The sequence below is a fragment of the Carettochelys insculpta genome, chromosome 4 (genome assembly GCF_033958435.1).
Source record: "Carettochelys insculpta isolate YL-2023 chromosome 4, ASM3395843v1, whole genome shotgun sequence".
NCBI classification, from domain to species: domain Eukaryota; kingdom Metazoa; phylum Chordata; order Testudines; family Carettochelyidae; genus Carettochelys; species Carettochelys insculpta.
The window spans coordinates 96610323-96637203 of NC_134140.1; the positions used below are offsets into that span (position 1 = coordinate 96610323).

At 42.6% G+C, this 26881-nt stretch overlaps 1 long non-coding RNA gene across 1 annotated transcript in view; it reads right to left on the reverse strand.

Moving 5' to 3' along the window:
- Positions 1-26881, reverse strand: part of LOC142012662 (uncharacterized) — a 158779-nt gene that overhangs the window by 38741 nt on the left and 93157 nt on the right. The window contains exon 3 of the long non-coding RNA XR_012645418.1: positions 15145-15187. This is a non-coding gene — a long non-coding RNA (uncharacterized LOC142012662). The remainder of the gene's footprint in view (positions 1-15144; positions 15188-26881) is intronic.

A 26881-nucleotide genomic window follows, 5' to 3' on the forward strand; every position in this document is an offset into this window, starting at 1 on the left:
TTCCCCAAAACAATATGCCTCAACTCCTCTATTGCCAGTTTTTAAAAGGTAGTTGTAAACAGTATTTTAGACATTTTCCATTTTACTCTGGAAAATTGTTCTGTAAGACCCTCACCACTCTAACTATGATGACACTGTGGTATGGCATGTCGTTATTCTAATTAGAATAGGTTCTAAAAGTTTACACACAACTCTGAATGCCTTTGGGAGTAAGGAATACTTAATAAACCACATTAATATGCTGTTACTATTTGCTATTACCTGGAGGAAGACAATATCTGAATTTCACTTTATAAACAAAAGCAGACATCAAATCTCTTTTTATTGAAAAGGCACTTCGACAGAAGAAAGATCTGTTTAATCCCAAAATATAGACAATGAAAGCTGCTGAAAAGAGACTCCATGCTGTTAGCCGGTGGCCGGGTAATGTGCGGTGAGGTACTCCCCTGGGTCCTAAGCAACCCAGTTTTTTACTGTTAGAGCAGACAGCTCCTAGCACTCTCACCCACAGCCAGGCTGTAGTAACCAAACGGTTTAAGTTCTTTTTGTTGTGCCGGCTGTGTTGCAGTGACAAAAGGGTTAACAGCAGTCAGGCTCAGAGCTTAACTAGTTACAAGTTTATTTAAGCTACAGTTATAAGCGTGTGGTTACAAAAGGCTATTGTCTACTTCTTACATGCTAGCAAAGTACAGGTGTTAACAAGTTACGTTACAATCCAATACAAAGATATGTTACCATCTAACACAATGATATCTTGACACAAGACATCTAGTTACAGAGCTCTAATTCTTTAGCTGTGCACAAAAAAGTCGGAGACCTAGCATGGGTGTATCTTACCCTCTCTGCGTCTCTCGATACCAGCGTAGCCAAGCCGGATCGGTCACTCAATTCCGCGGAAAGACGAATACGAGGTTGGGCATCCCCAGTTGTGGACCTCGGGAGGCAATCACCTGACCCGACCAGCAGGTAGTTGGTGGAATGCACTCAAAGTTAGAGTTCTGCTGGGCCCATCTTTTATACCCCTTTTTGGGTTACGTATTCTCTTTCTTATCTAAGGTGCCAGATCATACTGGTCTGTCTTTGTGACACCAGTTTGGGCATTTCTTACTTAATTTGCACTTGTAAGACAGGAGATAAGCAATTTGAGAGTACAGGACATTCTTTTTGTGTGGGCGGGGCACTTCCCCTTCTGGGATGGTTGTGTGTGTGCATCATATCGATCAATGCCAGCTGGGGTGATTTCTTGAGGGTCCCCCCCCTCATGTTGACAGTTTGGCCTGTTAGCCTTCTATCTGTACTTTCTGCTTCTCAGGGTCACGATGAGCTAGCACATCTGGGCCTCAGTGAGGGCATCAAAGACTGTGCTGTCAGCAGCCGTTTCTGTGCCCTGTGTGCTTCTCAGTGGGGGGGGGGGCAGCGAGCAAGCTGGCTTGTAAGGGGGAGACTTTGTCTGGCTACACATGCCTACATCTAAACTATTGTTTTTCTGACAAAACAGGGGGTTTGTCAACAAAACTCTCAGACCATCCACACAAAAATGCATTTTGTCAATAACGGATATTTTGGAGCATAAGCTTTCGTGGGCAAAGACCCACTTCATCAGATCTACAAGAGCTTATGCTCCAAAATATCTGTTAGTCTATAAAGTGCCACAAGACTACTACTTGTTCTCAAAGCTACAAACTAACATGGCTATCTGTCCGATAGCTTGTCAATAGTGTGTCAACAAAACATGGCACTTCCACTGACAGCATTTTCTCTTTGGGTAACATCCAGCAGGGCACCCCTAGATATCTTCAAGGGACCCTCTGGTAAGTACCCAGAACATTACACACCCCAGGGCATGCAGGGGATGCCTGCCCCAACACAGCTGGAAGTGAGCCAGCCACAGGGGCACTGGACCAACCCCAGACACACAACAGAAAGCTGCAGCTCCAGGCTCACGTGCCTTCCTACAGGTGACACTCAGCATCTGCTCCCATGGGCAGCACATGCAGGGAGGGCCAGACTGAGCCCAGCACACGGGGCTGCAGGGGTGCTGCAGTCAGTCCAGTGCCCATGGCATTGCAGGATCCCCATGTGGCAGGGCCCTCCATGCAGGTCACATATGCCCATGCCCCAGGACATCCCCATCCCTCAGCCTAGGATGGTGGCGGCTGAGTGGCGGGGGGGGGGCAGTGCTGAGGGGCCTATGGCACAGAAATGACTGACTGTCTCTCTCTCTCCTCTCTTCCTTACAGCTGCACCATCCAACGGCTGGGCCAGCCCCACCACATCACAAGGGCCAGCAAGACCCATCCAGGAACCAGGGCTGGCCAGTCTGGGCATACTGCCAGGAAGGGAGAGCACCACGACTGCAATACACCCTAGAGAACAACACCCTGAAGGCCTACTTGGCCACCCGGAGGAGGCAGATTGACCTTCTGGGGAGACGTCTGTCGGAGGACTGAGAGGACCAGCCCTGGTGGACATTGGCCTAGGCCAAACTGCAGTCCCACCTACTTGCCATCACCAGCATCTTGCAGGACCAGGTGGCCCAGGCACTCACACCTGAGACCCCCACTCCCCACCCCCCGCACCCCCTGTCCTGCCCCTGCCTGACATGTACCTCAGGCTTCATGGACTTTGCCTGCTAGCTGATGGCCATAGTGATCCTCACTTCTGTTTCCTCCCAGGCTCTGCTTGCCTTGTACTCAGGCTCCACCTGTTCCCCTTGCCAAGTCCAACCCTGCTGCAGCACCTCCTACCCACCCATACCAACCCATGCTTTTGGCCCCATCCCAGCTCTGACGGGGACCCTGACCCCACAGCAAGAGGGGATCCCGTGGCTGGCACCACTTAGGGTCCCACTACCTCATGAGGTTGCAGTCCCCCATCCCCTCCCTGGACTGAGACCCCCCATCCCAAGCCCTCTCCAAGTTGGAATGCCCCCGGTGTCCCAAGCCCCCTCCCTAGTATGTATATGTCAAAAGTTCCTGTTTGTAAATAGCTTTGTTTACCCACATTTATTTTGCACATGTTTATCCTGTTTGGTAGTAAATGGTTTATTTTTCCACCATCCCTGTGTCCCTCATTAATGGATAGGGGTGGGTGGATAACAAAAGAGGTTGGAGTGAGGATGGGGTTGAGCTGCGGGTACAGGGCCCCCACCAGGGGAGCCCCAGGGAAGGTCATTGAGGGCCGCAAGATAAGGTCTCCTGTAGGGCCTTACAGATCCTCACCCCATCCCTGTGGACTTGGCAGATGGGAGCTGTGTACAGCTGTTCATAGGCATCAACAGAGTTGACCCCACACACCAGAAAGAAGGCCTCCCCACTTCACATCCACAATGTTGTGGAGGGCACAGCACACCTCTACAACTTGGGAGACGCTGTTCCCTGACATCTAGGTGGGTGAGGAGGCACCTGAACCATCACTTCAGATGACCAAAGGTAAACTCCATGTGCAGCTCAGTCTGACTGAGGCAGGCACTGGAGAATTCCTGGGTGGGATCCAGATGGCCAGTATAGGACCTCATGAGACGGGGCAGGAAGGGGTAGGTAGCATCCCCCACCATGCAGATTGGCATGTCCACATCCCCGACATCCAGCTCCCAGCTCCCATCTGGGTGTCCACTCTGTAGAGGGCAGAGGAAAACCAAGTGCAGAGCTCTAGGAAGGTGCCATATTTCACACAGAAATTCTGGAGACACTGCTGGTCATCCCACTGCCCCATGACAAAGTGGGTCAGAACTGGTAGGGTACCTCCAGACTTGCCTGGTCACCCATGCCTCGATCCCAGTGGCTGGTCTGTCCTACCAGAGGAGGTGGAGCACAGCCACGATCAGGGTAATCAGCAGCTCGAGTATGTGGAACAGTTCCAGCACAAGCCCAGAGGCTATTCTGGCACGATGGCTAACTGGAAAGGTCAAACTCTTTCACAACAAGCATGGGAGCCCTGCAGTAGCTTTGCTTTCCTCAGGGAGTTAGGCAAGCCTCAGCATGAGTTGGGAAGGTGAGGCAGGAGGAGTGCCTTAAAGGCATGCTTGGCCTGGACTCCGAGAAGGGCTTGACATCCATGCAATCCTGTCTTCCAGGGCCTGTTCTGTTGAGAAAGCAGCTGGGGCATCTGGACACTTTCTGCCACTAGACGAGATCATTCTTTTGATCTGCTTTTGTGTGTAGACGCAATCTGTCAAGAGAAGTTTTGTCAGACGATATCCACCAACAGTCACTTCTGTTGACAGATCACTGTAGTGTAGACATAGACAAAGGGATTAGGAAGTAGGAGCTACTTCCATCCCAGACTCTCATACCACAATTCAGCCAACATTGCTTAGTACCTCCATACCTGCAGTGCGGATAATAATATACTCACTCACCTCACTAGGTTATCACGAGGAGTAATTAGTTAATGTACATAAAGCACTTTGAAGGAAAGTGATTATTATTAAGAAGCAGCCAGCTGAGAAGGTGGCACAGGTACAGAGTCTAAAATATTAAAGCATGAAATTTTCTCTCCATTTTTTGACAACTGTTAGTAATTTTGATGTAATGGCACCACTTATCGGCCAAACACCCACAGACAAAGCACTTTTTAAAAATACAAAATCTGAAGTATAGAAGCAGAATGGAACCCCTACTGCTCCCAATCAATATTCCAAATCAGTATGAGTTTGGAATAGGTTAGTAATGCAGTCATCTTTAATAATTTCAGTAATATCTTTTGCACGTTTTTAATCCTTCAATTGACAAATTAATCTTCTAAATCAAAATTTAAGCAAACACTGAAGAGTGGTTACTACTGAAACTTACATTATGTTTAAAACCAACTTTTTTAAAATAGCTTTGTTTGGATGTAAATATTTTCCTACAGTGTTTAAAACCTAGAAAATTCCAATTTAGTGCTGCAACATGTGAATTTAAAAGTGAGATGAGAAAATTAAACATTTAGGTATTTTCCTTGTACAAGCAGAATGATATGTATGAATTAAACAAACATTATTCAATAAGTGAAAATGTGATTTTTATAAACTACATTTTTTTTTATTAATACTGATTACCTTTATCATTGTAGTTCAAGGTCACAACCAAAATAGATGGCTCATGTTCATTTTAAATATAAAAGGTCAGGTTCTGATCCCCTTTTTCACATGCAGTAGTACTTTATTCCACAAGTAGCTTCAATGAAACTAATCTTAGAGTACGGTTGTATTGCCCCTTTCTGAGCAACTAGTCAACTTGCAGGTTATGGGGATGTTCCTGCTGGAAGCAGAAATTTATGGAGACTGGTATTTTCTTTGATTCAATCTTGTTTATTTACAAGGAATGTATGAAGTCCTGCTTCTCTGAACACAGGAGAAAAAAAGAAGAGGGCAGTTTCTTAGCTTACAGCCTCAAGCCTCTCTAAATGACTCAAAAACATTCCCCAGCATCATATAAGGTTCATGGGCAACTGCTCGTTTTTCTTGCCTTTTGCCTCTGCCACTCTGTCTTGCGTGTGTTCTCTCTCATGCACATACGTACCCAGCTGGTCATGATACTCTGGAGTTCCCTGTCGATATGCAGCTAGTTTCTGGGCAGACTCTGTTGAGTCCTGTTTTATGTGTGGCCCTTCAACTATCTCTTACAGCTATTTTAAAGAAAGGTTGCATTCATCCATCAGTTTGAATGAAATTTAACCACCTATACCAAGGTTTCACCCTGATCATAACAGCACTGTTGAACATGATGAAGGGGACCAGAACCTAGCCCATAAAGAAGACCCCGACTCAAAAAAACACACTGTTTAAATAGCCCACACAAAAAGTAGGAGATACGAAGAAGTATTTGAGTAATCCAAGGTATTCTCTAACAGGCGAGGGAAGCAAAGTTTGGTGCTTAAAAGGATATGATTTTTTAACTCTGCAAAATCCCTGTAATGAAATGTATCAAATTCTTGAAATGTCTCCTCTGGTTACTTAGCTAAATTTGTTTCATCTAAATAAATAGCCACCCTGAAACTCACAATATTTAAAGATCTGTGACTTGTTTCTCACTGCAGTTATGCTCGTTTGATGCTGAATTCAATGAAGTTAATCCTGATTTACACCAACGTGAAATCAGAATCAAGCCCCTGGTTCTTACCAGTATTGTACCTTGGGCCTCTTGTGCACATATAGCATTTTAAGTTACTTTGTATGGCAATATTTCATTGCACAAACTTGAATATTTAATGGGGTCTTGTTTAAGTGGGAACTTAAATGATTCAGTACATCTCAAGCAGCCACAGCTCTTACACTTTCTATGAGTGTCAGTGGAAGACCTAAGATTCCATACTCAGGTGCAGTTTATGCACACTAAATTTGGCCCACACTGGTCTATTGGTCTATTTTGAGTGAATATAATTTCTTAGTTAAAAAAATGAGCGAAAGGGAAACGAACAATCTTTGAAATAAAAAAGTCATATTTCCATGGACAAGTCTGATGATCAGCACTGAAGTAGACTCATTTTCGTATAGATGGAACAGGGAAGCACATTTTCAGTTAAAACACTTAATAAACCCACACCACGCTGCCTCGATGTACATGTGCTATCTGTGAAATAAAGGCTGTGTATTAATTCCAGCATGTGAATACCCAGGCAGAATGTGCTGTCCTGTTCATTCCTAACTGGCTAACTACATTCCTCTCATACCTACATTCTCATCCTGCAACTGGATACATGGAGAGCACCAGTGATTTCACTGAGACCCAAAACGGGCAGACCCTTGTGCTCCAGAATTTAGTAGTATTTACATCCTTCTCCAAACCTAAAAACAAACTATGTCTTTAGAGGTACAAATGATTTTCAGTAGTATTTTGTTTGCTATACCAACAGATCTACACTCATTGAACAAAGCTTTATTATTACTATTATAGGCCTGAGGAAAATTGCAGAACACTTGTCTTTTGTAATTAGAGAAATCCATAACAATGTATTTTCATTACAATAATAATTGACAGACTTTCTTCCCATGCACACTCTATGATCAAGTAATTATCTCTTATAATGAATGCTAAGATGCTAATCACTAAGTCTGGCAAATTTCAGGCTGGAAGCCAAGGCCTAATTCTGTAATGCGGTGAAAGGAGCCAGACCCCTGCTCCTATATACAATCTATGTGAAGAGTTTAGGAGTCAGTTAGTGCACATCTCATTGCAGGGGCCAGGCTCAAATCCTTAGATGAGTATGTGGGAAGAATGAAGCTAGGGTAGGTAAAGAATAGTGCGGCAAGGTTCTGCTCAAGCCATGGGACAACATGTGGTGATGATGAGAAATAGGGGAGCAGGATTTTGACCCATTGCTTCCCCATCTGCAGCCCTGTTCTGTGCCCAAAGCTGACTCCTATCAAGCAGTGAATCAGCTTTACTGAGTTGCATTACACATCAGCTCCAACTCTTACTTTTCATCACAGATACATTCTCCCTTTGTCAGCTTCCCTAGCCAATCTCTCCCAAATGTCAAACAATACCTCCTCATAAGTGTGGAACACTGTCAGCCTCCCTAGTCCAGGATTCACACCCCATTCAAGAGACCAATAGAAGGGTTTCCCGTCAAGTTGCTGTTCAAATATTGGGGTGAATAGAAAGTTCTCCAGACTTCACACTACCAAAAATACACATGCAACATAGGGCAATATTGGGTTCCTGGTTTCTCAATCTTCTAAAGCACTTTGGGACCTTAAGTATCAAAGGTGCTATACAAAGTTTGCTCTTGTACTATTCTGTTATGATTGTATGTTGTATCATGGGAGCCATTTGTTTGTAACCTAAACACAGAGAGCATTTTAGTTATGTTTAGTGTCACTGAAATGAAAAATAATTGCTCACTATGGGGCTATAAATTAAATAAGTTTATTGTGCCAAGGGGCAACATTTACTAGAAAATGTAAATAGCAAGCAAATTAGAAATCACGTAAATCATGACCCCAGCTAATTAAATGCTGCATCTAATGGTGTGAAATTTATTGGCAGCTCACTAAAATGAATTAAGAGAAACAGTAACTGCATTTTGTGGAAAGCAATAAAGTGTTGGGTTTTTTGTTTTGTTTTGTTTTTTGCAAGCACTTAGAAGGTTATTATGAAATTGCTCTGGGCCATACTGTTAACATATATCAGCCAATTACTATTCTTTAGTCAGCAAAGACATTCTTATTTATTGGAAAATAACTTACTTGGGTTATTGTTTCTAATTTTATTTCTGTTCAAGAAATTGGATGTGTTAAATATTAAAATTGGGGAAAGCAGTAGATAGATGTGCAGTTAATGGTAATCAGATAACACTTTGCGTTGTATTAATTTTGTTTTCAATTGGGTAGGCATTCCCATCACATAATTTACAGTGGCAGAAATAAATGCAAATGTTTGTGTTACTGAAAGAGCTGATACTCTTCTGGGAAAAAGTGTGTTCTTAAATCTGTATGCAGGATTTTGATTTCAGTGTTCTGCTGTTCATGCCAGCAGTTTATCAGTCAAGATCTGCCGTATGGATTTAACATTATATTTTGCCCTCAGTGGTAACGTATTATTTAAATACTTCCTGAGCTACACAATGCCTAGTCTGGAGAAACAGATTGCAGACACTAGACTATGTCTACACAGCAGAGCTATTTCTGCTACTCCACATCTATGAAACAGCAGGCACAGTGCTTCAGCATCCCTGTACACCTCGTTGCAGAAAGAGGAAGGGATGCCTGAAAATAGAGCAATACTTCCAAATTTGGCACTATATAGTCCCTTCCAGTTCTTTGAGATAGGTATATCGCCATATATAGCATCACAGAGAAATTAATGAGGTAAGGTGCTCACTGCTGTCACAGGATAACATGAAAGATTATTGTACAGCAAAAAGAAATGCATGAACAGCTTTAAAGTGAAACAAAAATTGAGAGGTAAAGAATGCAGAGGATTCTGCAGTTCATTTTGTTGGTGATAAGAGAATTAATAAGACAGTGATTAGTATTCAAGGGAACCAATAAATAATTGTAGACACTAAATGGATTGAAGTGAGAAAGTTAGTTACCGATAAATAAAAACGACAAATAGACATTTTAAGTATCGGTAGCTGATGGAACAGAGACACAATGTTTGCATTTGGTGAATCAGAGGAAAAGAGTAACTGGATGGCCATTATGTGGTGCCAATCAGAAAATTTGGGAATTCTTAAAAAGCCAAAACCTTACGTTAAAAGCGTCAGTGACAGCCTCCAGCTTATCTGCAAAAGGGCAAACATCTCACCAGCTAGTACAGATAATTACCTGCATACTTTTTTTTTTCTTAACCCTAGTGATGAAAGCAAGCACAAAAATTGGGTATGGAAACCTTTTTACTAAGCCTATGCAATTGCACCAAAACCTTCCATGGACACATGCTGGTAGATAACCTACGGTAGACTGCCTGCACCTTTGGGCTAAGCTAAAGTTGCCAGTTTGTATTGAAAAATATTTCTGCAGGTTTCATTTCATGACATAATCTTTACTTAAAATATTCATCTTTAATTCCTGGAGACTCTAAGACAATCCTGGAGGGTTAGGACTGCTTGGTCAAGAACTTGCACTCTTTGCTTAGCAGAGACTGGAAGCCCCCGACACCAAACCCCAATTACACACAGATGAGCTCTGGAACCATTTATATAAAAGAGTATTATTCATGGGAATAAGTACAGCCCAACAGACCAAAATGGAGGAGGGAAACTAAAGGGAATTCAGCAATAATAATAAAACACTACTACAGTCCCTTTCCTGACATCCAGAGGTACCCCAATGGTTTAACCCATCCAAGGCTAATGGAATTATTTAGTTAGGACTGGTTCTGCTTTGAGGACAGGGGTGGTCTCGATGGTCTCTTCCAGCCCTCTGATTCTATCCCACCAGTCGTGTACATAAAGGTGAGATGAGACAGCCTAGTGGACCATTGCTCTTCTGGCAGCTGTCCCATTCTGGGTTCCTCACCTGGTGCAATGCACTCATGCGTGAATGCTCAGCCTTCAACTTTCTCAAGTGCACATGCAAGCCTACATCCAAAGTGCTCACAATAAATACCAGTCCAAAACAAGTCTTTTACCTTGGCTCATGAACACCTACAACTAGAGCAAGGCCCTCCTTGCTTCCAGCAAGGCTCCCCTCCCCAACACATACAGTTCAGCCAAGATGCCCCACCCCACCTTGTTCCTCACCTGCAACTTCACCCCAGTCATGGACTCTCCTTGCTTCTTGACCTTCTAGGCCACTGATGCTCCAGGACTTGGCTGTCTGTAGTTAAGCACCATGGGCTGACTTATTACTCAGTGAAAAACGACAACTCATCCCAATCCCATACACTTCCTAGGTACTGGGATAGTAAATTTACTGGAAATATTTCCTTGTGAGATGCAAGCGCCCATACTGCTAAGAAAGATTTCTTCCCTCCCCAATAATTTTTGTTTTAGAATGTTTTTATTTTAGAATGGTTCCACTTGCTTTGATTTCAGGAGTACACTTAGATTACTAAAGCACATTTCTGTAAAAGCAGCCATCAACTACATTAATATATGGGGAAATTGTACCTTCATCCATTTAAATTGAAGGTGGAAATCAGAGGTAACACATTATTAAGTATATATCACATCCCACCTTTCCTTTTGGTCTCCCTACCGAATACTGAACTGCACCATAGATATATTTTGTATTTTGGTTTTGGTATTTTTTGTTTTTTTGTGATATGCTCACAGCTTTGCCCCGCTAACATTATTTATTTAATGAAAATGCTCCTGCAGTAATGTCTGAAATTAGTCGTACTTGTCCAGGGGCTCAGCTCTTGGTTGGGTGATGCTAACCAGCAAGTTCAGATTCTTATCTGAAGTTAGACAGATTTCTTAAGTCTGAAAATACGGTTAGAAATCTAATAAGAAAAGACTCACTTGTGACATTTCCAGAACCTCCAGCTCTGATTGTAAACATCAGCCTTGCAGAGTCTAAATTAAAGTAGCATCTGAGCTTTAAAGTTCAAATATGGAATTAAGCCTAGATCTGAGAGCTCTGCAAATTCTAAGCTCTGCAGGTCTAAAGTGAAATCCTCAAAGTGCTTCAGATTTTTACACCACGTAATAGAGCCAGAACAATGGAAAGTCACTCTGAAAATTCAGGCTGTGACCAAGCAAAGCTCTGGCACAAGCACTGCAATAAATAGCCCTAAGTCTTATCTCAGAGGACTCCCTACAATCTTTGGCATAAGGGGGCATGTCAAGAGTGAGAAAACAGCACACAATGGCCATGTCTATGCTAGCCCCAAACTTCGAAATGGCCACGCAAATGGCCATTTCGAAATTTACTAATGAAGCGCTGAAATGCATATTCAGCGCTTCATTAGCATGTGAGCGGCCGCGGCACTTTGAAATTGACGCGCCTTGCCGCTGCGTATCTCATCCAGACGGGGCTCCTTTTAGAAAGGACCCCGCCTACTTCGAAGTCCCCTTATTCCCATCAGCTCATGGGAATAAGGGGACTTCGAAGTAGGCGGGGTCCTTTCGAAAAGGAGCCCCGTCTGGATGAGATACGCAGCGGCAAGGCGCGTCAATTTCAAAGTGCCGCGGCTGCCCGCATGCTAATGAAGCGCTGAATATGCATTTCAGCGCTTCATTAGTAAACTTCGAAATGGTCATTTGCGTGGCCATTTCGAAGTTCGGGGCTAGTGTAGACGTAGCCAGTGTTGCAGAAGCCCTGGGAAGCACTGTTGTCCATAAAGCAAGACTTGCACTTTCTCATCTACTATATATATTTTACAGTGCATCTGACTGTGGTGCTATTTGTTCAAGAACTCCTCAAACTGTGAAGAGCTATGATCATGAAATTGGTGTGCAGCTTCCTCTTATCCTAACTTAAACCAAGGTCAGGGTTTGGTTGTTCCTAGAAAATGAGAAACGCCTGAAATCCCCGGATTTCCCAGAACATGGAAAAAGAGGAGCACTGACAGGAGGGACAAAATACATCACACTCACCAATTGGGGTAGCAAGAGCAGGGAACAGCCATACTGCAGATTGACCACTCGGGATGCGCGGGGGGGGTGCAGCCACAGCAGAAAAACAGTGGCCATGTGACACAGGGCTCTGACCCTGCCTGCCCTTGGATGGGTAGGTGCCCCACCCTGCAGCCCACAGAAGCAGCCCTACCATTTTCTGCATCCAAAAACACTCAAACAAAATGTTTTGATTGTGGCTGAATTTGTTTTCTACAGTTTATTTTGATAAAACTATTTGCCATATTTATCCCAAATTTGTGAACAGTTTCATCCATTCAAAAATGAATTATTTGGCAAATTAGGAGTCAAAACTGTTTGCTCAGTTGTAATTCTGCTCTCTGAACTATGGTGTTTGGAAGCTGGTTTAATATTAACACAAGAGCTACGTCTACACGTGAAGCCTACATCGAAGTAGCTTATTTCGATGTAGCAACATGAATAACGTCTACACGTCCTCCAGGGCTGGCAAAGTCGATGTTCAACATCAACGTTGTGCAGCACCACATTGAAATAGGCGCTGTGAGGGAATGTCTACACACCAAAGTAGCACACATCGAAATAAGGGTGCCAGGCACAGCTGCAGACAGGGTCACAGGGCAGACTCAACAGCGAGCCGCTCCCTTAAAGGGCCCCTCCCAGACACAGTTGCACTAAACAACACAAGATCCACAGAGCCAACAACGAGTTGCAGACCCTGTGCATGCAGCATGGATCCCCAGCTGCCGCAGCAGCAGCCTGAAGCCCTGGGCTAAGGGCTGCTGCACACGGTGACCATAGAGCCTCGCGGGGCTGGAGAGAGCGCGTCTCTCAACCCCTCAGCTGATGGCCACCATGGCGAACCCCGCAATTTCGATGTTGCGGGACGCGGATCGTCTACACGTGCCCTACTTCGACATTCAACTTCGAAGTAGGGCGCTATTCCCATCCCCTCATGGGGTTAGCGGCTTCGACATCTCGCCGCCTAACGTCGATGTTAACATCGAAATAGCGCCCAACACATGTAGCCGTGACGGGCGCTATTTCGAAGTTAGTGCCGCTACTTCGAAGTAGCGTGCATGTGTAGACACGGCTAAGGATACCCAAACTTTTCAGCTGCATACAAAGAGTTATTAATCTAGCTTTTTTGTTGTTGTTGTTACTGGGGGAACTACAACCATATTTTCCTCAGACAATGTACGCAAGATGTCCAGAACTAGTGTTATCAGAGGAAATACATGATCGTTTACTTTATTTTAATTATGTTTTTGTGTTCTTCCATGGCTAACATTTATAATCAGGTATTTGAACTTTATCATTTTTATATCCAAACATAAATTTCAGATGATTTTAAAAAGCATTTCTAAAGCTAGTAATATACATTATTCTTTTCAGTGACAAAAGCACATGAAGATGAAGGAAGCTGTTCAGAAAGTCAAGTTTCCCAAGGTGTTTGAAGAAATTATTTCTTCTTTGGATGAATGTGTTGATTTGCTCTGTCCTGCTTAACCGAGCACAGAAAATGGTGCACTGGGAATATTCAAAGGTTTTTGTTTTGTTTTAAAAAAAATAAATAAATAAGGTTTAACTGAAGTGCATTGCCCCTTCTGCTTTACCCTAAGAAAAACCACAGAACAAATGAAAAATGCAAGCCAAATGACTGAGCAGAATAGAAGACTTTTAAAAATCCTTCCAATCGTTCCCAATGAAGCCAATATATGAGGCAAATAGACATAACAAGAACAGCTACCTTTCAAGAACAGCTCAGACTTGTTATAGAAGGTTACTGGGGAGGACAATTGGCTTAGTCACTGTAACGCAAAACAAAGCAACAGAAATGCAGCACTTTAAAGATGAACAAAATATCTACAACCTATTCTGGATCAGGATGCTACACTCCAGAAGGTTCTAGTGACAGGCCTGTCGTTTCCTATAGACAACCTCCTAAACTGAGCAAGATTCTCACCAGCAATCACAGTCTGTGACCCTAGAAAAAGGTAGTAAGGTTAGAAGTCAAGAGTCAGAAGAAGAAAGTACTCATGGGAGAGTTATAGGAAAGTCAGAAGGCTTTTTAACTTGCTCTGACTATACTTGACTGAAGTTAATCAAGTGATGTGTCTGGCCAAATGGACAATTTACCAAGATAGGTGGTAAATTTCTTGCCACTCAAATCCTTAAAGCAAGACTGGATGTCTTGCTTTTTAAAAGATAGGCTATATATTAATCCCATATTTTGAGGGTAGAGGCTTCTCCTTATAATACTAAATCTAATTTTTCTTCTTTCAGATTAAAAAAGACCAGTCCCCATGGGTTTTCATGTATATGAATGCTTACTCCTTGCAATGTCATCTCCCAGACAGAATTAATAGAAAATATTCCTAGAAAATAAAAACATAAGCCAGAAGGAATTTACTCAGGCTGAGATTTTCAAAGGATCCTAAGGAAGCTAAAGTGTCCACTTTCACCTGAGTTTGAATGGGGATTTGGTGCTTAGTTCTTGTAGGCTCACTTGAAAATCCCAGCCTGAACAACTACAAATAATGAACAAGATCATTAAAATTACAACTCACCTGAATAAAAAACCCGCTAAATTAAGATAAGCTCTTCACAATAAAGAATTCAACCAGCTTCATTCTGGTCTTCAAGCCATACACACAAAGGCTTTATCTACACCACAGAGCAAAAACTGGGGTTTTGTCAACAAAACTCACAGAGCATCTACACACAGAACAGCCAACAAAAAAAAGCCATGTAGACACTTTAAGGGGACCCTTTTGTCGACAGAGTGGTTCAAAAGATTGATCCGTTTTTATGTGTAGATGCCATCTGCTGACAGAAGTTTTGTTGGAACATCTATTCTGACAGTAACTTCTGTAGAGAGATGCTTCCAATGTAGATATAGCCAAATTGTAGTATCAAATATTTCAGTTTGCTTAGCACATAGTAGATAGAAACATTTCTATGTCAAATCAAAAAGGACTATTAATTCTTTTCTAAGTGCTATTATTTTCCACATCAGAAGTCCCTTGTGCTACTCAAAGTTGTCTTTAAATTTCCATTATTTACGTACTCCTGCAAGATACAAATTATCCTGAGTTAAATCACCACAGATGTAAAACATGATCACCAAAATATACACTTGCAACCTATAAAAATAATTAAAACAGTACTTACAGAAGTTATGTGGTTTGGGTTCTTTAATTTCTGAAATTTGTATCTGAAAGAAGATTTAAAATATTCGGTCAAAGAGAATCACAGCGATTTCCATTCCCTGCTGAACTAAGAACTCCTACTGGAGTTTTCAACTACTTTTTATGTAAAGTTATTTAATTTTATCATCAAAATATAAAAAGGAAAGACATTAGCAACATCTGATTAAAACAGTGGTATGGCATACTTAATTGCTTTGGATTATTACTTGTCTGCTCTGTTTTTCTCTCGGTATGGGTGCATGAAAGCATTCTGAAATTTTCATATTAGAGTTATAATTATAGGTCAAGTCTGTTTAAAATCATGTTTGTAAACATTTTAACAATGTCATTTTTTTGTACATTGATTTAACCTTATCAGAATGATGCTGGTTTTTTTACTCTTCTTTTGGAAATAACCATAGTGATCATCTCCCATACAGAAAGAAGGATTCTCTCACATGCCTATTGTGATTGGAAAAATCACAAAAATTAATAAAGTGTTGAAAGTTTTCCATACTCCATTCTCAGAATCTGATCTTGAAAGTAATCTGCAATGGTCTGTGCATACATTCAATACAATGGAGCCAGGGATAAGAGACATCTCTTTCAAGAATAGTTTAGTAATAATCAGAAAGTGTGCACTCCATCAGAGAATTAATGAACAACATTTTGGGTTGTATTCCCCACTGCTTTGCCTTTCGTGTAGTTGTTTACAAGTGTCCAAAGTCAATGTAAAGCAGCTGAAAAATATTACCATTCTGACTCAATAGTACAGCAAGTCCACTTTGCACAGGTGGAAATGACAACACACAGAGCAAGGCAGTGGGATGTGAGACACAGGGGATCTAAACATCACATTGTAAATTTCACTATAGTGTTAAGAGTGCATGTTACTGCTCTCACCATTCCGTCTGTCATATTGTTCCAAAAATAGATTATTTGTGTTCCTTGAAATCTGATGACCGTTATATTCAAAATACATAAACTGGACAGTAAACTGTGCTCTCAGTAAGTAATGATTAATTGCAATCCAGAACAAAGCATTCATTCATAGAATTATGGTGCTTATTCCACAGCTCTCTGTGCCAGGAAATTGTAATTTACAATCTCTCTACTTTTAAGTCATCTATTCCAAGAATTCATCATGAGTTAGAAGTTCCTTAATAATGCCCCAGTTACCACTGGATTCCCCTATAACTTCAACGGAATTTAAGTAGCACATAATGCCATTAAGCTTTAATTACCAGGATGTTGCTATTCATTATCTAACCACCTTATTACTTTGTTGTTTCACTTACCCCTGCTTCCTGTCTCCCTCTCTTTCTTTCTCATTTTTAGTAAGCTCTTCTAAGTAGATATCATGTCTAGCACATCAGTGTTAAAAACACTAACGACATTGCTAGTTATTTGTCATGTTATGATTACCTTATATTCACTTCTACTGGGAAAACCAGTTTTCATGATTAGTTAATGTTGCCGTTAAGTGTTAACAAAACAGTGTGGTATACACTGGATACTCTGTACAACTTCCAGATGAGAACAATTAGGTACAAATGGACCAGCTGTCACTTATGAATTTGTCAGCTCTTGCCTCAAGAGACACATCTATTGGTGGAAAGATTGCCATACTAGTCCATGAGAGAGAATTTAGTGCTGGAGCTAGAACAATTTTTTTTCCCCAGCCATGTCTTTCAAGCAAATATATTTCCAAATGAAAGTGAAACATTAGTACAACAAAAGGAAACATTGCATGATGTTTTAAATGTTATAGGAAACCTGTGTTCCGTCTACGCTGTGCGGCCACATGGCTGCCTAGGAGAGCCTGAAGTACTTTATTAGCACAGCCCCACACATCCTTAGGATGTCCCTGCCTCAAGCTGCAGTGAGTTTTTGTTTGTACTTGTGGATGTTCGTAAATTGTACATTTGTAACTCAGGGAGCACTGGTATTTATTACAGGAATAATTAGTTTCAAAGTAAGTACAAACTTAGCAATTCAGTCTTTTTTTTCTAATGCCTGATTTGGAAATCTTCAGTAATACTTACCATCTTAGTAACAGAGAGAAAGCCATGGTAGTCTACATACTATCAAAATAAAAAGCAGTAAAGTAGCATTTTAAAGACTAACAAAATAATTTATTAGGTGAGCTTTCGTGGGACAGTCTTTAAAGTGCTACTTTACTGCTTTTTTGTTTTTACAGTCTTAGATGCAGAGACTACAGGATTAGACCTATTGACATCTCCATATCTGTGAACACTCATGCACACCAGGGTTTCTTTGTTCATTTCCTAATCTTCTGTTTTCAGAATTCTCGGAGAATACATAAACCCCGAAGCTGTGTCTACACAAGAAGCCTCTGTTGGCAGAAGTCATTGTCAGAAAGGATTTCCCAGCAAGACTTGTGTTGACAGATTGCATCTACACATAAAAGCAGATGGAAAAAGCAATCCACTCTGACAGTGAGCATCCAGGCTGCCCGGCCCTCTCTCAACAGAATGGCTGACCAGAAGCTCAGCTAAAAGGGCTTCCTGGTGAACTGGAAGCCCTGTCTGTTGACAAAAGGGTCCCAGAGGGTCTACACAGCTGTCTTGTCAACAGAACTCTGTCTTGAGAGGTGCTATACTTGAACAGGGAGATGTATAATGCTGCTGGAGGATGTGCTGCGTTTGTTGACAAAAATTGGTTGACAAACTGTTGACAAAGCACATTTGCCATGTAGGCGTTCCTCATTTTTTTCCAGCAAAAGCTCAGTTTTGCAGGAAAAGCCACTCATGTAGGCATGGCCTAGGTCAGTTCTAAAGGCAGAACAATGTTTTTGACATTCAGAATAAGATGGCATTAAACAATTGATTAGTTTCATTGATGGAGACTAAAGTTAAATAGCTATGTTTACGAAACTGTTTCACGATTTATTGGTTTTAGAATGATCACTTATCAACTACATTTGAGCTTGCAGGAATTGGAGCAGAAAAGTTAATTAGCAACTGTTTTAAACCTACCAAAAGCAGCTGTAGGTTCAGTCAGTATGCCGTTTACGTACCAAGATGCACTGAACTTAATAAAGAGAGAGAGATCTCTCCTGCATCACCACACTCATTATTAAAATTAACCGAGTAATATTGATTTGGATCTTTTAATCATTCAAAATAGCTAATGGCAACAATAATGCCAGAAAACTTTGTAGTGTTTATTAAAACTTTAACTACATTGATTCAATTAGGTACTACAGGCATTTACAAAACTAGTTCAAGTAAATTTATACATTGGGCAGTAGCTGACATATTGAGCATATTAAGATGTTTTTCAAAGTGATCAGTTTAATGTGGTTCTAGGGAAAAATGCATATACATGTATCAAATCTTAATGTTTTTATTTTGTTTTGCTTATTGCTTATTCAGGCAAACTAGAACGGACTTCCAGTAAAAATCAAGTAAGACTGACTAAGGATCTGGCCTCATGTATATTTCAGGAAAAGAAGGATTTTTAGCTTTTTAAATGGAAGCAAAATTGACAGATTTTTTTAAATGCCAAGAAAATAATTCTATGAACCCTTGAGTGACGATATCTGACAGCTGCCTCTGCGAATGAAATGTGCATTATTTATTTTAAACAAGGATTTCTTTTGCATCTCAAGAACACAAACATTTCTTTTTAGTGGCACTCAAATAATATTAACTGGTTTTAAAATTATGGGGTTGTCATATATAAAATATTTCTGATTGCTCTCCATTTGCTAAACTGGCAAACTACTGATTCCTTGGTTATCTTCACTACAGCCTTTTATACTACTCTGGCCTAAAAATATACTTGTGTTTAACTGAGACTCAAGCTTGTTATTTTCATGACAGCGCAAATACCTGCTCGTGAACAACTGTACATCTTGGGTGACTTCAATGCAAGAGTTGGAGCTGATTGGGCCTCATGGCCTTCCTGCTTAGCACACTTCGGTGTGGGAAAAATGAATGACAATGGACAGCGTCTCCTTGAACTGTGCACATACCACAATCTGTGCATCACAAACACATTCTTCCAAACGAAGCCACAGCACAGAGTGTCGTGGAGACACTCACTCTCGAAGCACTGGCATCAACTAGATGTGGTCATCACTAAGCGTAATAACCTCAAAAACGTCCTTCTGACACGCAGCTATCATAGTGCTGACTGTGATACAGATCACTCGCTAGTTTGCTCCAAGCTCAAGCTGAGACCCAAGAAGCTGTACCGCTCTAAACCTGCTGGAAGGCCCCGCATTGACGCCAGAAAGACGGCAAACTCAGAGAAAGCTGAAAAGTTCAGAGAGACCCTCCAGGAAAATCTGCGCAGCGGCCCTGGGGGTGCCAGTGTGACATCCAAATGGCAACATCTGAGGGATACAGTTTACAACACGGCCTTGTCGGTGTTTGGAAGAAGAGCTAGAAACACGAACGACTGGTTCGAAGCTAACTCCGATGAGATGATTCCAGTCATTGAAAAGAAGCACGCTGCACTCCTGGAGTACAAATGCTCACCGAGCCAGAGTACCCAGGAAGCACTTAGAGAGGCCAGAAGAACAGTACAGCAGACAGCCAGGTGCTGTGCCAACAACCACTGGCTCCAGCTATGCAGCAACATCTAGACCTGTGCCGACTTTGGTAATCTCAGAGGAATGTACGAGGGTATGAGGAAGGCATTAGGGCCCACCCAGAACAAGATGGTACCTCTGAAATCCAAATCTGGTGAAGTCATTGCTGACAAAGCCAAACAGATGGAGCGCTGGGTTGAGCACTACTCTGAGCTGTACTCACGCGAGAACGTTGTGGTTGACGCTGCCCTCGATGCCATCGAGCTCCTACCAGTAATGGATGAGCTAGGTCAAGAACCGACTGTAGATGAACTGAAGAGAGCCATCGACAGTATTGCAGCAGGAAAGGCCCCTGGTCAGGATGGTATACCACCAGAGGTAATCAATTGTGCCGCAGACACACTCCTGGAACCCCTACATGAGCTACTGTGCCTGTGCTAGAAAGATGGTGAGGTTGCACAGGATATGCACGATGCTAACATTGTGACGTTGTAAAAGAACAAAGGAGACAGAAGCGACTGCAACAACTACCGTGGAATCTCCCTCCTAAGCATCACTGGTAAACTGTTCACTCGCGTCATCCTTGGCAGACTCCAGAACATTGCTGAGAGGCTGTACCCCGAATCGCAGTGCAGATTCCACGCAGAGAGATCTACCGTTGACATGGTCTTCTCTCTAAGGCAGCTGCAGGAGAAGTGCAGGGAGCAGAGAAAGCCACTCTACATAGCCTTCATTGACCTGACCAAGGCCTTTGACTTGGTCAGCAGGGATGGTCTGTTCAAACTGCTCCACAAGATAGGCTGTCCTCCACGGTTACTCAAGATGATCCAGTCATTGCACGAAGACATGAGAGGAACCATCCAATATGACGGCGCACTATCGGATGCTTTCAGAATCAGGAGCGGCATCAAACAAGGATGCGTGCTTGCTCCGACATTGTTTGGGATCTTCTTCGCACTCCTCCTGAAGCATGCCTTTGGATCTGCAACAGAGGGCATCTTGCTGCACACAAGATCTGATGGGAAACTGTTTAACCTTGCAAGGCTGAAAGCTAAGTCTAAGGTGCGAGAAGTCCTCATCAGAGACATGCTGTTTGCAGACGATGCTGCTGTACTGTCTCACACAGAAGACCAGCTTCAAAAACTGCTGGATCAGTTCTCCAAAGCGTGCAAGGACTTTGGGCTTACCATCAGCCTAAAGAAGACAAACGTACTCGGTCAGGATGTTGCTGAATCCCCATTAATCAGCATTGACAACTATACGTTAGAGGTCATCCACGAGTTCGTTTACCTCGGATCCACCATCACTGACACCCTGTTGTTGGACACTGAGCTAAATAGGAGGATCGGAAAAGCGGCCACAACTCTGTCCAGACTCAGCAAGAGAGTGTGGAATAACAACAAGCTGTACACTCACACCAAAATGAAAGTCTAGAGAGCCTGGATCCTCAGCACCCTCCTTTATGGCAGCGAGACTTGGACCCTGTATGCCCGCCAGGAAGAGGCTGAACGTCTTCCACTTGCGCTGCCTCAGATGCATCCTTGGAATATCATGGAAGGACAGAGTGACCAACACCGCCGTCCTCAAGCAAGCTGGAATCCCAACCTTGCACACCCTCCTCAGGCAGTGTCGACTCCGCTGGCTTGGCCACATCCACAGGATGAATGATGGAAGGATTCCAAAAGACATCCTGTATGGTGAGCTAGCCTCTGGCAAAAGGCCTCCCGGACGCCCCCAGTTGCGCTACAAAGATGTCTGCAAGAAAGACCTCAGAGAGGTAGACATCGAGCTGGACAACTGGGAAGAACTAGCAGATGACCACAGCAGATGGAGGCAGGGGTTACACAAGGGCCTTCAGAAAGGTGTAATGAAGATCAGACAGATAGCAGAGGAGAAGCGAGCGCACAAAAAGCACAATAAGGACTTGCCAGACACCCACTACATCTGCAACAGATGCAGCAAGGACTGTCATTCTCGTGTGGGTCTTCATAGTCACAATAGATGCTGTAAATGAAGTCCTCAATTGAAACTTTAAAGGGTGCAATCCATAGTCTATGCAGACTGAAGGATGCCTACTACTACTACTAACAGACAAGTCTAATGAAAACAAATACTCTTTCAGCAAGGTTGCCGTATAATGCTACAGGTTGAATCTCTCTTGTCCAGCACCCTCAGGACCTGATCAATGCTGGATGAGAGAATTTGCTGGACCATGGGAAGTCAGTAGTGTCTCGGAGAATTACCAACACTCGTACTGCTTACAGGGCTCTTAGAAGACATTTGGTGTGAATTACAGCTAAATAACAGCACAGAACACTGACAGCCAGGATTGGAGGTTGTAAATAAACTTTAGGGGACCACAGGATTAGAGGGGTTCAGGCTGTACTTTTATTTCTTAAAATCCAGCACCCTGGAGGCCCAAGAACAAAACAAAGAGTGCTCTTCCTCAAGGCAGAGTGGTATATCTTAAGCTAACTTGCTCCAAGCTGACTGTTTGCAGACGGACTGCTGAAAAAACGAAATAGCATGCTTTCCTACTGAGCCCCATCACCTAAAAACAGGCCCCTTCCACCCAAGGAAAAAACCTTCAAAATGTAAATTGGTAGCATATTGTCTTCAGCTCTTACTGCATTAAATTTAATTGAAAATAAGCAACCTTACTAAATAGCAAGCATAGGTCCCAGCCTTACCACTCTCAAAAAGTAAGAATACTGGCATGAAGGATGTAGAATTATACCCACAAAGGAGCTTCAACTTCTGATTATCCTTCTACAAGCAGCAAAGATAGCTTTATTTGAGGCAAGGAAAATGGAAGCAGCACTGTCTAGCACTAGCACCTAGCATTTTTTTTAAATGCACCTATTCCTATCAAACAGTATTTTGAACTGCCGCCGCAGCTTCCATTGCTCATAGCTGCAGATATTAAACAAATGAAGGAATGTAATGGATGACACAGATTTCCAGTTATCACAGCTCCTTATGTAGTTCTAGTAGGTTTGCTAAAGGGAAGTCAGTAATTGGTTGAGACCATAGGAACAGCGAAAAGTTGTTCTCAACTGGAAATCTCTCTTATATCCAGCCATGGGATGGGAAACTCCACTAATTGGCTATGTCTTGTTTGGAGAATATGAGCACTGGAAGACAGCCACAATGATAGGAAACAAAAGTAGTTTTGACTTCAGCGCACAGCCTTAAAAGCGGGAAGAAATTGGTGCATACCAAAGCCCAATTCTGATCCCTTTGACACCAGGTTTATACCAATATAACTCCTTTGACATCAGTTGTCATTCCTGCTTTACAATGGTCTGTACTGTACCACAGTCTCCTTGTCCTCATCTGCAGTGGTGTGTGTTAACAAAATAGGATGATCAATTTCTCTGATTCACCAAGTTCTCTGAATCACTCAGAACTAAATGTCTGTTCATTTGACCCATGTACACAGGAAATAAAAGCACAAGATATTAAGTCTCTCAGTAAAGTGAAAAAAAAATGATTGCATGATTAGAGAATATGTCTGGGTGCAACAGGTCTTCAGTATTCTAACCACATCTCCTCCCCAAGCAATCACCATTCAGTGAGTTCCCTACACAAGGCAAATTTCCACAAGCCTTCTTTGCCAACCTTGGGCTTCACAAAGCAACCTTATTAGCTGCAAGGATCTAGTTATAGAAGTTGTATCACCTTGGTCTGGATATCTGACACACAAGTGAGAGTTAAATGTAAGTCTCAGTTTAGATACACATACATTGATTTAATGATTATGTCTGCAGGTGGGATAACTGTATTAAATTAAATGTAAAAATGAGATAAAATATAGATAAAAATACAGCTGAGAACTTCTGCTAGACTTACAAAAGCATGTGGGAAGGAACAGCTGAGAGTAGCACCAAAGAGGAGTGAGGTGAAAATAAACGTATGAGGAATGTAATGTATAATTTGAAAACTTGGCAGGTAGTTTTCAAGATTAGATAAATTGTCTGAGCAGTGATTTTTCCCCATCTTAAAGGGACGAAACATAGCAGCTCTGGTTTGTAAAAGAAATTACAAGAATATTACATATTTACATGGAAGGTAATAAAATGATGGGTGGAAGCATAGAACTCTAACACCATTTCTATACATGCCACTTTTTCCAAGAGTGGCACGCTCATAAATGGCCCAAAAATGCTAATTAGGCACATATGTAAATTTCTGGCTCTTTCAGACTCCAAAACAGCGTGTAGAGGCGTGGCCCCTGGGGGAACTCCTGAACTCCTTCTGTTCAGAAAGAAGGGGCTTCCGGAAGGAGGATTTCCTTCTGGGAGATCCCCCCAGGGGCCATGCCTCTAGACACTGTTTTGGAATTGGAAGTACTTCTTCCAGACTCCAAATCATGTGACCATACACTAATGAGGCATTTCCCCTGTGATAGGGGCCTGCTGTATTCCTGATAAGATTTGGGAGGCAGAGGGTAAAAATTTCATTGTAGCATGGGGGGCAGAGGCATATCTCCTGGCCACTTATTATGAGCAGGCTGACATAAGGGCAGTTGGGGAGCACAGAGCAGTGCAATCTATGCCTTGAAATCCAGGTTTATGACTAAGTGGGCAGGTACCTGAATCTGCTGCCATTAAGTAGTAGCCCTCTCCCTCCACGCATGTTGTGTTCTTGCCCTTTAAGAAATCACCTTCAACAGCCTGCCACTTCACACCACCACACCCAGCCCCAAAGCATAGACCACAAAGCATGTTAACTAAAACAAAAAACTCTCTTTTTCTGAGCAACATTATGACCCCTTCAGACCCCACTTCATCCTCCTTTCTGCTACCAGAGGTCTGCAGAGGAGTATTTACTGAGGAGTCCAGGCATTTTTGGGGTGAAGTGATCGGGCCTGTCCCCAGAATAAGATCCAGCTGTTCATAAAAGCAGCATGCTTGGGGAGATAACCCAGACCAACCATTGGCTTCTTTGGTCTTTTGGTATGCCTGTCTGGGCTCCTCAATTTTATTATGGCACTGCTGAGCATCCTTGGTGTACCACTTCTGCAGCATGCCCTGGGATATCTGGGCATAAATATCTGCATTTCTTTTGCTGCTTTTGAGCTGCATTAGGACAGATTCATCACTCCCACACTGTGAGGAGGTCCTGGATCTCCTGATTGCTCCATGTTGCGGCTCTTTTGTGATCCTGTGAACTCATGGCTAGGTAAGCTGCTGAAGTGTGTTCCTGAGCTTTGCTAGCCATGCTGGCTGGGAAGGAAATGACTTCAAACTTCCTGGGCTGATTAACCCTGCTTCCTGTCACCTAATTCCTGCTCACCTAGGCTACGTCTACACGTGAAGCCTACATCGAAGTAGCCTATTTCGATGTGGCGACATCGAAATAGGCTATTTCGATGAATAACGTCTACACGTCCTCCAGGGCTGACAACGTCGATGTTCAACATCGACGCTGCGCAGCACCACATCGAAATAGGCGCAGCGAGGGAATGTCTACACGCCACAGTAGCACACATCGAAATAAGGGTGCCAGGCACAGCTGCAGACAGGGTCACACGGCGGACTCAACAGCCAGCTGCTCCCTTAAAGGGCCCCTCCCAGACACACTTGCACTAAACAACACAAGATCCACAGAGCCGACAACGAGTTGCAGACCCTGTGCATGCAGCATGAATCCCCCGCTGCAGCAGCAGCAGCCAGAAGCCCTGGGCTAAGGACTGCTGCACACGGTGACCATAGAGCCCCGCACGGGCTGGAGAGACAGCGTCTCTCAACCCCCCAGCTGATGGCTGCCATGGAGGACCCCACAATTTCGACGTTGCGGGACGCGGATCGTCTACACGTGCCCTACTTCGACGTTGAACGTCAAAGTAGGGTGCTATTCCGATCCCCTCATGAGGTTAGCGACTTCGACGTCTCGCCGCCTAACGTCGAAGTTAACTTCGAAATAGCGCCCGACGCGTGTAGCCACGACGGGCGCTATTTCGAAGTTAGTGCCGTTACTTCGAAGTAGCATGCACGTGTAGACACAGCTCTAGAGACCAGCAGAGGTGAAAGCAATGTCCAGAAAGGATGCATGTGGGATACTTATGGAGGATAATAAAGTCAATTTTAATAATGCTGCTGTCTGCAAAAGCATAAGGTCAACATTGAAAAAAGCAATTTTGGTGTTACTCCTTGTGAAATCAGGTGCACAAAAGCTGGCCTTAGAACCCCTTAAAATCTACCTAAAGAGCCCTGTGGTGAAGACTGATGCTTTATAAAATCGACCTAAGTCCCTTACATTTGAATTTATCCCCTAGGGTAGCCCAGGACTTTATGGGAAGGAAGTGGTAGGGGTAGGGAGTGAATCAACGATGGTGCACTTGCTTGCAATGCACTAACTGGTTATAAAGACATGCTACTACATCTTAGAAGTTCCTTACTGTGCTTTGATATACTGCATTAAGGTACCCTAGCTACAGAAGTAACATAGCTGGAATTGCATACCTTAACTCTACCTTCCACTGTAGTGTAGGAGTACCCTTAGTCTCCTCTTTTCTATGATGAGAAGTCCCAGTCTTTTTAATCTCAAATTGCTCTATTTTACATTTATCAACAATAAAATTCATTTTTGTTACCCAGTCAGCTAATTTTGCGAGATCCCTTTGAAGCTCTTCACAGTCTGCTTCAGTCTTAACTACCTTAAGCAGTTTAGTATCATCTGGAATGTAATGGTCACTTCTGGTTTTGTTTTGTTTTTTAAAGAGATTAAGACTATAATAGCCCAGAGCAGAGCTAAGCAAACAATATACAACAAACTGCATATTCTTTTATATACAATTTGAACTTGTTCTTATTATTCACTTATTTTCTACAATATCACTATTTACAAATACGAATTTCAATAAATGTTGGAAATAAAATACAATAATCACAATTTTATTATTCACCCAGCTCTACTCTGGAAAATTAAAATCTTAATATTGAAATCATTCTTGGAAGTAACTGGCATCATCATCTGGATTATAACACACCATGGTCTGAAACCTTTATGAGTTCAGAAAAAAATTAATAGGGCCCCATGCTGCTGCATGCAAAGCTACTTAGAGAATATGGACCCGTTTAATCAACTGTAAGAAACCACCAACAAACAAACAAAATTATGTGAAATTTGGGAGGAGGAATAATAATTAATCAAT